This window comes from Periplaneta americana, chromosome 4, assembly GCF_040183065.1.
Source record: "Periplaneta americana isolate PAMFEO1 chromosome 4, P.americana_PAMFEO1_priV1, whole genome shotgun sequence".
In the NCBI taxonomy this organism is placed as follows: Eukaryota; Metazoa; Arthropoda; class Insecta; order Blattodea; family Blattidae; genus Periplaneta; species Periplaneta americana.
The window spans coordinates 35,882,771-35,897,463 of NC_091120.1; the positions used below are offsets into that span (position 1 = coordinate 35,882,771).

Below are 14,693 nucleotides of genomic sequence, written 5' to 3' on the forward strand. Positions count from 1 at the left end.
ATAGCAGTTTCACTTCACTTCCACTAGATGACTCTTGAGTTCCAGCAGACGCTAGGCTATAGGCGTAGCAGGGATGCCAATATCGACAAACGAAATGAAACTGTGAGGAATGTTACAACAGGTGTGCTAAACGTTAGGAATGTTACAATAGGTGTGTAGCACGTTAGGTTAGGTTAGATTAGGTTTTGTTAGATGTGTAAGATAATATGAATGGTTACCACAGTTAGCGACACTCAACCATTCTCCCACTCCACCTCAAATAACGTCACAACCATGGAGTATGGCCGCCTTCTTCCTTCAAGTACGACGATTTTCCTATATAAGTAAGAAACCTACGAGGCGCATCCAGAAAGTAAGTTTCCCGATTTTTTCCCTTGAAAGTAAACTCAATTAGTCGTGTCAATTGCGCATGCGTAACAGATCTATGACGTATCAATCATATGCCAGCCGGACAGGTCCCGCCTGGTGCCAGTAGCGTGGCAGCAGTGGTCCGAAATGGAAGCTCTTATTCCTTCTCCCGCCGCCTGCGAGGTTCGGTCGGTGATAAAGTTCTTTAATGCACAAAGCATTGCGCCAATTGAAATTCATCGGTAGCTCTGTCAGGTCTATGGGCCGAACATCATGAGTAAGCAGATGGTGCGTCGCTGGTGTAGGCAGTTTTCCGAAGGTCGTAAAAGTGTCCATGATGAAGAGCGCAGTGGGCGACCGTCCCTCAACAATGATGATCGTGTTGAGCTGGTGCGGCAGTGCATCATGGAGAACCGTCGCTTCACGATTACGGAGCTGAGGAACCATTTTCCGCAGATATCGCGATCCTTGTTGCATGAGATTGTCACTAAGCACCTGCTGTTCAAAAAAGTGTGTGCCAGGTGGGTGCCGAAAAACCTGACACCCGAACACAAAATGCAACGTTTAGGAGCAGCACTGACATTTCTGCAACGGTATCACGATGACGGCAACGAGTTCCTCGGACAGGATCGTCACGGGCGATGAGACTTGGATTTCGCACTTCACCCCGGAAACCAAGCAGCAGACAATGCATTGGCGGCATAGTGGATCTCCGGTCAGGACGAAATTCAAACAGACGCTGTCGGTACGGAAAGTGATGTGCACGGTGTTCTGGGACAGGAAGGGCATTCTGCTCATTGACTTCCTTCCAAAAGGTGAAACAGTGAACGCTGACCGTTACTGTGAAACACTGCGAAAATTGCGACGTACCATTCAAAACAAGAGGCGTGGAATGCTTACTGCAGGTGTTGTGCTCCTCCATGACAATGCTTGTCCACATAAGGCTCGGCGCACAGCAGCTGTTTTGACGGAATTTAGCTGGGAGTTGTTTGATCACCCACCCTACAGTCCTGATCTTGCTCCCAGCAATTTTCACGTTTTCTTGCACCTCAAGAAATTCCTGTCCTCCGGTGAACGTTTTGGCAACGACGAAGAGCTGAAGACGTCTGTCACACGCTGGTTCCATTCACAGGCGGCAGAGTTCTACGACAGAGGAACACAAAAGTTGATCCCACGATACGACAAGTGTCTCAATTCTGATGGTGGCTATGTTGAAAAATAGCTGAAATATTGCTGTACCTGTTGACAATAAATGTTTTCCTGAAAATGTGTGTTCTTTTTTTTTAATAGGGAAACTTACTTTCTGGATGCGCCTCGTATTTAGGACGGGTTGGGTGGGACCACAGCTCTCCCAGTGATCACATCGAGTTTCAACTACTCCACACTACAAAATTAAGGTATTTTCAGTGTTTGTTTTTAATTTCCTATGCTGGCAGTACATTAATAAAACTTCACCCCAATTTCAGTGAATTCAGTGTAAAATAGCACAATAACTGTATAACATTATAAACGTGTTTCATACGTTATTCTTTGTTCGACAGCATTATAAAACAATGTGTGACGTATGCCACTCTTCCTATGACCCACGTCTTTCAATTTACGTAGTTATTGGAATTTGTTTCAAACAATCGCCATTATAATCATACGCAGAACCTATCAGATAAGTGGAATGAGGCTAGGGGTCACAGTAAATGACAGATAATGACTGTGAATATTGCTGATCGCACTGCAGTTAAAAACAATGACGATCCAACCTGCTAATGATAGACTACACGTCCTCGCCGCGCCGCTTGTGTGTAGTATGGGACACAAGGGTTATTACGTGTCAATAAGGCAGCGATAGGGGATTGCCAATTCTTCATTTAACGTCTATTTTAACGGGAGAGGACGGTATTTTTGGTAAAAAAGAGTAAATTAAGAAAAAAAATCTTTTTAAACACTCTATGATGTTCGGAATATGTATGGTAAGACTTTCCTGTGTTAAATTTCAACGTACCTCGTTTACATGTTTCGACCTATTTATGTGTCATCTTCAGAACTGGTCGTTGTTGGTCTTGGCGCCACTTGTTCTCTTTCATGTGAGGGTGTGTTCCTGTGGTATAGTGTAGACTCAAAGAGTGTGTGTGTTTTGAAGTTGAGTTGTGTGTTGAGAATTTCGTTGGGGTGTGTTTTTGTGTGTCTGTATATTTCATATTGTTCTAGAGTGTTTAGTTTCTGGCTTTTTGGTTGGATGTGTACTCGTAGTATTTCCATGTCTGTGTTGATGTCTCTGTGGGTGTGGTTAGCATTTGTGATGTGTTCTGCATATGTGGAGGTGTTTTGTAATTTTGTTATGGCTGTGATGTGTTCTTTGTAACGTGTTTGAAACGATCTGCCTGTCTGTCCTATGTAGAAGTTGTTGCAGGTGTTACATTTGAGTTTGTATACGCCTGTGTGGTAACGAAAACAAAAACACATACAAAATTGCAAGAAATTAAATTACAATATCGCATACAGAACAAATGACACGCTACAAAAACATCTCAACACACAAATAACACAAACAAATACAACCGCACAGGCGTATACAAACTCAAATGTAACACCTGCAACAACTTCTACATAGGACAGACAGGCAGATCGTTTCAAACACGTTGCAAAGAACACATCATAACCAGAACAAAATTACAAAACATCTCCACATATACAAAACACATCACAAATGCTAACCACACTCACAGAGACATCAATACAGACATGGAAATATTACACATCCTACCAAAAAGCCAGAAACTAAACACACTAGAACAATATGAAATATACAGACACACAAAAACACACCCCAACGAAATTCTCAACACACAACTCAACTTCAAAACACATACACTCTTTGACTCTACACTATACCACATGAATACACCCTCAAAGGAAACAGAACAAGTGGCGCCAAGATCAACAACGACCAGTTCTGAAGATGACCCATAAATAGGTCGAAACATGTAAACGAGGTACGTTGAAATTTAACACAGGAAAGTCTTATCATACATATTCCGAAGTGATACAGTGTTAAAAGTTGTGTAATGAAGATGTATACTCCATGATGTGTATGGAATACATTGCACAACATTTTGTGGGTATTTGTGCCCTTATCGGATGTTGAGACACCATTTTTAAAGTTCCTGCGCTCTGGGTTTTATAATAATACGCCTCTTTGATTGTAACTTCATTTTGTTTGCTACAATTCCAGACAAAAATGGATATAATTTCTGAATTGTTGAAGATACCGGCATGAAATTTAGAACACACATTCTCTAGATTATTAGGAAACTTTTCTCTGTAACAGAATTTTACTAACTGATATCATTTTTAAAATATGTCTGCCTGTTAGAAAAAAAAAAGGAAATAAAAAAAGTGTTCTTAAGGGAAGAGGATGGTATTTTTTGGTGAAAAATGAGTAAATTTTAAAAAACAAATTCTTTAAAATACGCTGTGATATGTGTGGAATACATAGCTTAACATTTCGTGGGCATTTGTGCCCTTATCGGATGTTGAGTCGCCATTTTTAAACTTCCTGCGTTATGGATTTTTAAATCACTCGCCCACTACTATTGTTGTTTCCGGTAAATTAAATTTTCAAAAAAACATTTCTTTTCTTTAAAATACCCTTTGATATATGTGGAATGCATTGCATAACATTTTGTGGGTATTTGTGCCCTTATCGGATGTTGAGACGTCATTTTAAACTTCCTACGCTATGGATTTTTAAATCACACGCCCGCTTTTATCGGTTTCCAGTAACTTCATTTTTTTTGCTACATTGCCAGACAAAAATGGATATAATTTCTGAACTATTAAAGATACATACATGAAATTTAGAACACACATTCTTTAGACTTTTAGGAAACTTTTCTCTGCAACAGAATTTTGTTAATTGATTTCGTTTTAAAAATACGTCCGTTTGTTTGCAAGAAAGGAAATCAGAAAATTGTTATTAAATTTTAATTGTTTATTTTACAAACGTAGGGGCTAATATCAAAATTCTGTTATAGACAGTGTGTAGAACATGTTTTTGCAAATACATTGCAAAAAACTGTTTGAATCTATCTTTAAAACGGTTTAGATATATCGGTTTTAGCACAATCCTGCATTGGGTATATTTTTTTCAAATTCGGGCCCCGAAATAATTTTTTTTTTCAAAATATTTTTATTTGGTTGAGTTGCCACAGCTATGTGCTCACTACGTAAAAAAATTAATATTTTACACCAAATAGGAAAAAAGTTTTTTAAAATACCATCCTCTCCCCTTAAATTTTAATTTCTTTATTTTACAAATGTATGAACTAATATCAAAATTCTGTTATAGATACCTTGTAGGGCTTGCTTTTTCAAGTAAAATGTAAAAAAACTGTTTGAATTTATCTTTTAAAAAGGCTTATATATCGGTTTTGTAAATTCCTGCATTGGATATATTTTTTTCAAATGTGGTCCCGCAAATATATATATATTGTAACGTTTTTTACTAGACAACAATGTAATTTTATTATCTCAATCTGCAGCATCATTTCCGGAAGTCTCTCTCATTAATTGATCTAAAGCTTTTAGTTTTCAGCTCTTGATTGAAAGTGAATGCCTCGCTTCCACCCATCTTGCAATAGTTCATTGTGGTAGGACTTTTTTCCCATAAACTTCTCTCCTGTGGAAGAGAAGGCCTGATGGCCTTAACTACACCAGAATAAATAAATAAATAAATAAATAAATGAATAAAGAATTATAAATGAATGAATAAATCAATAAATGAATGAATGAATCAATAAATGAATGGATGAATAAATAAATAAATAAATGAATAAATCAATACATGAATAAATAAGTAAATAAATAAATGAATAAATCAATAAATGAATAAATAAATAAATAAATAGATAGATAGATAGATAGATAGATAGATAGATAGATAGATAGATAGATAGATAGATAGATAGATAGATAGATAGATAGATAGATAGACAGACAGACAGACAGACAGACAGATAAATAAATAAATAAATAGGCAAATAAATAAATAAATAAGTAAATAAATAAATAAAAATAAATAAATAAATAAGCGAACGAACGAACGAACAAACAAACAAACAAACAAATAAACAAACAAACAAACAAACGAATAAACGAATGAATAAACCAATGAATAAACGAATAAATAAATAAATAAACAAATAAATGAATGAATGAATGAATTAATAATAAATAAATAATTAAATAAAAAATTAAATAAATAAATAAATAAACAAATAAATAAGCGAACAAACGAACAAACAAACAAACAAATAAACAAACAAATAAACAAACAAATAAACAAATAAATAAATAAATAAATAAGTAAGTAAATAAATAAATAAATAAACGAAAGAACGAACAAACAAACAAACAAACAAACGAACGAACGAACAAACAAACAAACAAAAAACAAACAAACAAACAAATAAACGAATGAATAAACGAATGAATAAACCAATGAATAAACGAATAAATAAACGAATAAATAAATAAATAAATAATTAAATGAATAAATAAATAAAATAAGTAAATAAATAAGCGAACGAACGAACGAACAAACAAACAAACAAACAAACAAACAAACAAACAAACAAACAAACAAACAAACAAACAAACAAACAAACAAACAAACAGACAGACAGACAGACAGACAGACAGACAGACAGACAGACAGACAGACAGGCAGGCAGGCAGGCAGGCAGGCAGGCAGGCAGGCAGGCAGGCAGGCAGGCAGGCAGGCAGGCAGGCAGGCAGACAGACAGACAAACAAATAAATAAATAAATAAATAATAGCTTGAAGCACTGAGTTGCATTTTTTCCGCTTGCAACGTAGATTTTTATGGTGCATCTAGTGAACATTTATTAGGGCTGTATTATGTGCTACAAATCAGAAATAGTCATTGTATTTACAATATATGGTTACTTCGATATTTTATATTTTATGAAACAATTGCTGCTATATTATGTACTCCAAGATTTTAATGGTCACTGCTAGAATCATTGATTTACAGCATTGTTCCACTACTTATCGAATGTACTAGTATTTCTGTTTTAATATCATTCAAGTAATTATGTTCATCACATATTGCTATACTCTATTTACTAGAAAGGAAGCACTTTTTGGCTGCTGAATATGGTGCTTAAGTGTAGGTTAGTATGTGTTAGTTTCCGGTAAAAGTGAGTCTTGAGGTAACGTCACGTTTTCTGTACATATTAATATTTAACAAGGTTAAGCGACCACGTGACCCTAATTGCGTGATAAATTATGTGTTAGGATGTTGGCTATTGAGGTGCGGTAAGTAAAAATTTTGTTCCTCAAAACAATTTAGCTTAATTATATATTATGTTCAATCTGCATTTCGTTTTCGGGCAAAGGATTTATATTTAGCTTGACTAATAGTCGGGGCTTCGAAATGCTTCTCGTAGAAATTGACCAACTGGTGACGGAGAGAAATCTACAGTGTGTGCGAAAAGTCCGCATAACTCTGCCATCAATAATTTATAGATTTAAATTATTTGACTTGCCTGTTATTGATCCTTTATAGTCTCTGCACAGAGGAATGCGTCTCTCACTTAACGCTCTTTAATCGAGGAAAAGCTTAAATTCTAAAAATTTTCGTTCACAGCTCGCTTCCTTGATACTTGCATATTGTCCAATTCATTAATTATGTAGATTAACTACCTCGGTTTATATCGAGTAAAAAGATATGAAAAATAGCTTATATGTACTAATTTCCGTATGGAACAGATTTGTTATATCTCCACATATGTGTTAATTTATATTTGAACATATTTTGTATGGAAAGGTGATTTATTTAAATTAATATATTTTTTCTTAGTTGTGTTTGTGCAGTTCTTCCACTTTTGCACTACGATGGCGTTGTGGTGAATTTTTTTGGCAGGTGAGCATTTTAACTGATCTGGGTGTGTTGTTAGTTGATTGGGCGTAATTTTCCACTTTACGAGGTAGGTAAAATTAGAAGGGAGGTTTGAGGGAACCGTTGCACAGTGTGTAATTTCAAGCATCTAGCCGGCCAAAAATCAATTTTCACACCCTATCTTTAATGCTAAATTCTTATATAGACGTGTTTATAACACTCCAAAGTATACTATCCAAGTGTAGACAGATGCTTACATCTGGTAGGGGACCCTCACAACAGAGCGAAAGTTGCATGTCTGCGATAAGATCATTTACGCTGCAGAGACGGGCGCGAAGTATGTGTTTGGATGGTGCAAAGTGGTAAAGTTAATACAGTATTTTTTCTAATACAGAGTGTGGATATATTATAAGAAGGTATGTACTTACATATAAGCTAATTTTCGTGACAAAACTTAATATCTTATTGTCTAGAATAAGTGTCTAGATAAACATGTACAAAGAGTTTGAGTTTTACCTTATTATATATTTCGAGTTGACTTTTAAAAGGTGTAGCCCTCTATCACCTCGACAAAATTTTGTAGAGATATTCATTATACTTTTCTGAATACGACGTCGTGATTTTTTTCTGCAAACAGGTGCAGACAGAGTAGCTATTAATTATTTTCAGACACCATGCGCTCCGTAATCCGGAGAGCTGTTTTCCATATGTGGAACAAGAGCGAGAGAAAAGTGAAATTCTCAAATATAATTGAACATTTTGGTCTCAAAGATTACTCTGAAGACATTTTACAATCAATAAAAAATGAATTAAATTTCTATGCTCGAAAATTCGATTACGGTGGGGAAAATACAGCACAAATGAGATAAATGTCTTAAAATATAATGCGCTATATTTAAACCAAGATGCAAAGTCTGAAAATAAAATATATAATACTTTGCCATATACTACAAAACAATTCCAATTTGATTCTGCCAGTACAAGCATTCGAGATGTCCACGTAAACTTTTCGGAGACTTAGCGAAAGATCAAAACGGAAAAAAAAAGCTAGTCCACATTTTAAAGAAAGATCGCCAGAAGAAAAGCTTTCTGTTGCCCATATGAATTTCAGAACTTCTAGGAAAAGAGATGCGGCCAATATTGTAGGAGAGCTTTCACTTGCATTACTTCAACGTGCGACAAAATGGAAAAAAAAATATCGTAAAATTGATTTTGCAGGAACGACCAACAATTGTCACCTAATAAGGATCTCGCTTTGATTACTGATCTACAGTTGACCTCAAATCAATATAAAGAATTAAGAGAAATACAAAATCTTGTAACAGTTAATTTAGATCCATCGTTTTACTTATTGCGAAACATTGAAGGTAGGATAGGTTCAGGCATGTTGACATGACATGTTGTCATGATAAAACAAAGCATTCGCAATAAAAACGATGCAAATACCACAAGAATATTTTTCAGGAAGGTTTCCACTTTCGCATATATTACGGGAATAGATGGAAATCTAATAAGTCGTTTACACATAATATATCAGAAACCTTTTTCATACGGTTTTGCAATACTGATGAACGGGCACTCGACATGTATGCAAGGGAGACAAGGGAATTATATTTATGCTTGCACAAATAGTATTATATGCCTGCAATCCTTCACAAACTCTTGGCTCATGGACAGAAGGTCACAGGACACTATTATACTTAATGGCAAACTATCTGAGGAAGCCCAGGAAACGAGGAACAAATACTATATTAGACTTTTCATAGAAGTCTTCGCAAGAAAAACATCAAGAAAGACACAAATACCGATGTTTTACTCAGGCTACTTATTTCTTTGGACCCTTACATCACCAGCTTAAAGAAATTAAGAAGAGGAAATTGCGGTCGATTTCAATAGTAGTGCTGCAGTTGTCTCCGATCCTCCATTAGTCGGTGCTGTCAAAGGAGAGACTAGCAGCGAGGATACAGATTCTGATGGGGATGCACCTGACGTCCGAAACGAGTAAGATATGTAGCAATATTCCTTCGCCTTACGCTTTCAATTTTAAGTGTATTCCACATTATGAACATTAATTCCACATTGTGAACATTAATTTATTTTTTTGACTCGTATAGAAATTTTTTTACAAAATTACTATTTTTATTTTCAGTAAAAATAGTTGCTATTTTCATTTTCATTATTAAAAACTTATCCACTTCAATAATTGAAGGTACATACTAAATTTTATGAAAATTGAGCGATTAGTTTTCGAGAAATAATTTTTGGCCTGCTAGACTCGCTAAATTACACACTGTACGTTGGTTTAGCTTAGGTTAGGTCAAGTTAGATTAGGTTAGTGTAGGTGAGCTAGGTTAGCATAGATTTGCTTATTTTATGGTTTTTAAAAATTATTTTATGTAGAGTGGCATATATTTGAAGTTCGTATAGAGAAATTATAATTATTTAAACAAATAATTTGTCAGAATATTGTACATTTGAAATTGGTTTGAGAGTAAAAATATGCATTTGTGTGCAAAAAATTTGTAAGTATTTTAAAATTCGAGCGAAAATTCGACAGTCTTTTCCGTTTTTTCAATTTTTTTTTCGGCCAGAATTAGGCGAAGTAATTAATGTAAATAATTACCTTCAATTTTTCTATTATTTGATTTCTGTTTCCATTGTTCAATTCTAGCCTCGATTACTGAATGGTTGTATATACGAAAATACAGAGTGTTAAAAAAATCATTAAATGTTTTGGGAGGTGTACTATTCATCAAAACAAGACAAAAGTGTCTAATGAACTTTCATCCTAAAATTAATATTTTCCGAGATATGAGTACTTGTTCACCATCATAGATGCTCAATGTGATTTCCACCCATAGCAACTCATCTTTCTAGCCGCGTCTGTGAATCAAGTGCTAGAGCACTGGTTTTCTATCCTGCGGCCCGGATTCGATCTCCAGTCAGGTCTTGATGAAATTTGTGGCGGACAAAGCAGACGACGAAGAGATTTTTTCTCGGGGTACTCCCTTTCCCTTTATCATTCTGTCCATGTCTTCCTCATTTCATCTATCATCTGCAATAGTAAAAATAGATTGTTTCCAGATTCACGTAGGCTACCTAGGGGTGGTAACAGACAGCAGGAGAAATTGAAAGTGGCAAAATGAAATGGTACTTAATAAAGGAAAAAAATGCACTTCAAGCAGCAGACAGATACTTAAATAAGTGGCCGAATATTGCGGTGAAGAATTTTCTTAACATCTATAATTCACTAATAGAATAAACAAAAAATGTACAGTGAGGTCAAAAAGTGGGCGTACCCCCCATGTATTCTTATTTCACTTACTTTGTGAATGTAGATACCCCCATGTTTACGTTGGTACCATGCTTTTTTATTTTCATCATCATCATCATCATCTTCAAACAAGTATTAGGCCTCTCGAATGGCCTGTTACGTCTCCTCACAATTGATCTCGCCATCTCTTTCTAGGTCTTCCCAGCGATCTTCTTCCTCTAGGCATGTACTGTAGAGCAGCTTTTGTTATGCGTGTTTCAGGCATTCGGTCTACATGTTGTATCCAGTTAGTTCTGTAATTGTTAATCGTCTGGATTAAACTTTCCATTTTTAGCTCCTTCCTTATATCTTCATTTCTCTTCTTATCTATCAAGGTGTAACCTGCCACATATCTTAAGAACTTCATTTCGCTAGCTACAATTCTACGTTCTTGATCTTTTCTTAATGTCCAACTCTCACTGCCATAAAGGAATGCTGGTAGAACCATAACTTTGTAAAATTTTAATAAAGTTTCCCTCCTCACTGTTCTGCCCAATGTTCGCCGTATAGTTCCGCAAAAATGATTAAAAACATTGATTTTAGTATCAATCTCTGAGTTTGCCTTGTAAGTCACATTGCAGCATAAATATTTAAATGTATTTACTTGTTGTACAATTATATTATTTAATTCAATTTTCAACCGTAATGGTTGTGATCCTACAAATGCCATAGTTTTTGTTTTTTCTGCTGAGATTTTCATATTAAAATCAATGGCTACTTTATTCAATCTGAAAATTGCTTTCCGTAGTTCATTTTCACTACCACTAATTATCACTTGATCGTCTGCATAAAATAATGTTGTAAAATTTAGCTTATTAATGGTAAAATTTCAATCTTCGTCATCCATATTTGTATGACTTCGTCCATGTATATATTAAACATAGTGGGTGAGAGGGGACACCCTTGTCGCACTCCCTGATTTATTTCTACCATTTCGCTTGTACTCTTCGGTATTTTAATCATTATTTTATTGTTTTTGTAAAGGCTCTGTATAGCACTAATTAGTTGAGATGGGATTCCACGATTCATCAGTACTTTCCATAGTATGTTACGATCAACTCTATCAAAAGCCTTTTCGTAGTCTATAAAGGCAAAATATGTAGGAAGATTGAATTCTTGTCGCTTTTCAATTAGTTGTGTGATGATAAATATACAATCTGCACATGACCTTCCTTTCCTGAATCAATGTTGATTCTTTCTTAGTGATTCTACGATTGGTTTTACACGTTTTGTTATTATTCTAGCATAACTCTTATAACAGGAACATAAATAGGTTTGATAGGTTATTTTACGACGCTTAGCAACATATCAGGTTATTTAGCGTCTGAATGAGATGAAGGTGATAATGCCGGTGAAATGAGTCCGGGGTCCAACACCGAAAGTTATCCAGCATTTGCTCATATTGAGTTGAGGAAAACCCCGGAAAAACCTCGACCAGGTAATTTGCCCCGACCGGGAATCGAACCCGGGCCACCTGGTTTCGCAGTCAGACGCGCTAACCGTTACTCCACAGGTGGTACCATGCTACCATGGTAGGAAAGCAAAACTATATTGACTTCAAGGTAACAAATAGTTTAAGCAGCAATGCCTTCCCAATGCACCAAGTTAAAATAAAGGTTTTAAAATTTTTGGAGAAGTTTCATTGTTGCAAGGCTAGTGACAGCTAAAGGCTTGGTGAATTTTCAATCTCGTCTGTATTTGACCAATTCTTCCGATAATTAATATATAACTTAACAGTTGGTACAGTATAGTTCAATAAACAATTTAGAAACAAAAAACCAACATCGTGAGCAGTTTATGAATTTTTAAACCCACGTAACAAAATACCGACTCTATGTGTTATGAAAGTTTTAGAGTATGAAATTAATTTTTGTGGCTTACAAACACACATTAAATCATGAGAAGAAATACGGCCAAAATAATTAAAGTGTATTTTTAACGAAATTAATAGTATGTTACTATATCTAGGCTATATACCTGCAATTAAATACAGGAGTAAGACTTTTCTCAACTCGTGTCGGAACGGAATCCTCAACGGTTTTCTAATTTTATTATGAGCGCATCACCAACTTACTCATCATTTACATAAATTTCACACTATAAAATGTAAATTCCTTTTATAATACATAGTTTCAGAAGGAAAGATAACAGTGATTACAACGCAGCCATTGTAATGACTTGTTAGGGTAAATTCCAGTTTACAACCAACAACATTATGGCCATTTTCGAGCTGAATAATTGTACCTGTAAGTTGTTAAGTACAGTATTTATAGCGACCTGAATTCTGACTTTTAAAATGTGACTTTTTACTGCATTTCGTGCAACACAGTACACAGAATTGTGATTTTTCTACTCATAGTTGACTGAGAAATACTGTATGTGACCAACTTGGATGAATTTCTCTGAAAGTGTGCATATCTCTTGTTATATACGTCATCTGTCACCAAATCCTATCATCATTAGGATTTCCAGTTTCTCATTATCTAGATTTATGTTGATTTCATCAATCAAATTTTCTTAACAAAATGTAGCCTACCAAGAATTAAATTGTTACTATAGCAACCATAACCATAATACTCTTGCATAAGACGTGTGAAGTAGGTCTATTACATACTGTATGACTTAATTCAGTCTTAGTTCTCAGGGGCGGTATTCACAGGCATTTAGCAGCACGCGCTACGAGCGTACTAAGCTAGCCCCGGCTATCCACTTGTTACTAGTACAGAATTCAAATCATATCCTATCGCTAACACTGGTTTACGAAAAACGCTGATAATCCACTGAAAGCCCGCGCTAAAAATGTCTATGAATACGGCCCCGGTTGTTTAAAATTAGGTTGCTTAGAATTATTTTAAATGCACAGAATTAGTTTTTTTAGGTATAATTTTTAATTATTATTATTATTATTATTATTATTATTATTATTATTATTATTTTACACAGTCATTACTTTATTTTTCCATTAACAATAATATCTAGGTAATTGTCATTGTCTCAATGTAACACGTGCTGTGCTGATCAAACTAATTGTACTATTCCTTCAGTTGTGAGATTATATTCATATGTATTAATTATTTTTTTAAGTTAATACTTGTAAACTAGAATGTATTTTCCTGTTTGTGATTATGTATTCAGTCTCTTTTTTATTATATATATTTTTATTATTATTATTTTAAAGTTAATACTGATTGTGTATATGTATTCAATCTCTCTTTTTTACTTTATTATGTTAATTATTATTTTTAAGTAATATTTGTGTACCGGTATGTATTTTTCTGTATGTGATTTGATCCTGGTTGAGTGGAAGAGAAGGCCTGATGGCCTTAATTCTGCCAGGGAAAATAAAACTATTATTATTATTATTATTATTATTATTATTATTATTATTATTAATTCATTTCACATTTCTTTTATAAGTTCGCTTTTGTTATTTTATTCATTACTTTTTTGTGAAGTTTCTTTATACACGCTTTAACATGTGTGGTCATATCGCGTGTTTAGGATCTGTGGGTAGACCAGTAGGTCGTTTTTACTATTGTTGAGTTCCTGTTTCTTTCGTGTGTTGTAGGTGGCTTGTGTTCATTCATGTAACTGATAGATTTGATTAATGTTTATGATATTGCTGATAGAGGCGGTGATGAAGAATGACACGTAAATTTTCAATTCGCCATTTGTCTTTGTAACTGAGGGAAACCACGAAAAACCCTAGTCAGATTGGTCGGCCATGGGGTTTGAACCCGGGATCTCCCGAATGCGCCTCTCAAACGCTACCTTCTGAGTCAACTCGCTCGTTATTATTTTGTCATTATTATTATTATTATTATTATTATTATTATTATTATTATTATTATTATTATTATTATTATTATTATTATCTATACTAATAATAAATCTTTAGCCGAAATTTTTCTGGTAATTTTCGATTTTCCAAAAATAATTGGTAATAACATATAAGTTATAATTAACCACCCTGAAACCGAAAATAGCTTTTTTGAAATTTTCGTTTGTATGTCTGTCTGTCTGTATGTTTGTTACCTTTTCACGCGATAATGGCTGAGCGGATTTCGATGAAAATTGGAATATAAATTAAGTTCGTTGTAACTTAGATTTTAGGCTAT

The 14,693-nt window shown here is 34.6% G+C and overlaps 1 long non-coding RNA gene across 1 annotated transcript in view; it reads right to left on the bottom strand.

Annotated features, from left to right (window-relative positions):
• Window positions 1-1,302: 1,302 nt before the first annotated feature.
• Window positions 1,303-14,693, bottom strand: part of LOC138697711 (uncharacterized) — a 542,983-nt gene continuing 529,592 nt past the window's right edge. Inside the window, exon 6 of the long non-coding RNA XR_011331599.1 lies at window positions 1,303-1,491. This is a non-coding gene — a long non-coding RNA (uncharacterized lncRNA). The remainder of the gene's footprint in view (window positions 1,492-14,693) is intronic.